Genomic DNA, 2,029 nt, shown 5'->3' with positions numbered 1-2,029 from the left:
CACATTCACCCTCATACACACACTCACACTCTACACAGAGGCGCACAGCCCAGTAACCCACTCTTCTGGGCAGACACACACACTATAAACACACAGCCCAGGGATTGATCTCCAACACCGTCCCCTCCCCCCCCAACGCCCACATACTTGGAATCTTAAACTCACACACACACACACACACACACACACACACACACACAAAATCATGCACAAAATTCAAGCCCTTTTGCCCTCACCAGCGCCCCAACCCACATATTCACATGGCTCAGGGACTAACCCCCGAACCCCACTCAACACACACTCATATACACACATTCCAAGAACTGACCGACAAATATCCATGTACACCATATTTCAACCCGTATACACACACTTAAACTCACATGTAGCCCTGGAAATGACCCCACAAATACACACACACACAGCCTGCAAGCCACCACAGCAAGCCTCTCCCCTCCTCCTCCCTTATCAGAGCAGGCACTGCCGCTAGCCCAGTCTCCTAGAAACTGCTGGATGAGCACATCTCTGCAAGCAGGTAGCTGAAGCTTCAGTGCTGATTCCAACCAGGTACTCTTTCCTTTCTGAGCCTTTGTGTCCCTGTCTGAAAAGTGGTGAGGACGCTGATGTCCACCTTGCAGTATTGTGGTGAGGATTACAAAACAGTTGGCAACAATTTTGATGAATATTTGCACTTTTCTTAGTTGTCTTGTGTTGGTAGCATTAGGGTTCCTTACTGATTATCTCCAGTCTGGCCGGGACCCAAAGCTGCTTACGTGGCAGAACTTTACAGTGGAAGCAGTGTATAATGAAGTGCTGAATTTCCTAAGAGTTTCTGTAGGAGTATTGCGGGCATTTGGGGTGGGGAAACGCAGGCCCACCCTGACTAACCTTAGTCAGGGAACCTTGGCCCCAAAGAAGCCCTCACTCCCCTGATCACCTCTTCCTCATCCCTTCTAGCCTCCATTTTCTCTCGCATATGTCACACTTCCTTGAGAAGACACCCATATGTTCAATGTGGCTGATTTTCACCACTCCCAGCCCCCAGGTTCTGCTGCCCCACTCAGTGGCCTAGACCATCTGTCCCCCACCCCCAGCCTCCCAGTAGGCTCCAGAGAGCAGATGTTACTGACTCAGGCAGCCAGGTTCCTATAGGAAAAGCCAATTGTCTATTCACCCAAATCAGCACTCAGGTGCAGAAATGTAGAACATTATAAAAACATGTCTCTCTCATCTCTAAAATGTAAAACTTTCAAAGTTCAAACAGGCCAGGGATTTCCAGTTCTAGTCATGTACCTGAATAGCTCCAATTGACACAGAGATCTTCAATGAGTTTTCAGAAAGTAGTTCTAATTCACTTAGGTTCTTATTTCCAGCCACCTTAACAGATGATGTTTTGTGGGAAAGACGGGTAGTTGCAAATAACCTATTTTAAAATAATAAATTCACCTTTAATACCATTTAGAGGCTGGGCTTGGTGGCTCACACTTGTAATCCCAACACTTTGGGAGGCTGAGATGGGCAGATCACTTGGGTTCATGAGTTCAAGACCAGCCTGGCCAACATGGCAAAACCCCATCTCTACTAAAAATAAAAAAATTAGCCAGGCATAGTGGCAGGCACCTGTAATCCCAGCTACTCAGGAGGGTGAGGCAGGAGAATTGCTTGAACCAGGAGGCAGAGGTTGCAGTAAGCGGATATGCACTCCAGCCTGGGCAACAGAACGAGACTCCATCTCAATTAAAACAAAATAAAACAAAACAAAAACATTGTGTGGGTCCTGGGCAAGATGGCCAAATAGGAACAGCTCCAGTCTGCAGCTCCCAGCAAGATCAACGCAGAAGGAAGGTGATTTCTGCATTTCCAACTGAGGTACCCAGCTTATCTCATTGGGACTGGTTAGACAGTGGGTGCAGCCCACAGAGGGTGAGCTGAAGCAGGGTGGGGGCATCGCCTTACCTGGGAAGTGCAAGGGGTTGGGGAACTCCCTCCCCTAGCCAAGGGAAACCATGAGAGACTGTGCTGTGAAGAA

Source organism: Mandrillus leucophaeus, unplaced genomic scaffold, assembly GCF_000951045.1.
Source record: "Mandrillus leucophaeus isolate KB7577 unplaced genomic scaffold, Mleu.le_1.0 Scaffold64, whole genome shotgun sequence".
Classification (NCBI taxonomy): domain Eukaryota; kingdom Metazoa; phylum Chordata; class Mammalia; order Primates; family Cercopithecidae; genus Mandrillus; species Mandrillus leucophaeus.
The sequence above is the reverse complement of the archived record's forward strand: the minus strand, read 5'-3'. Positions refer to the sequence as shown.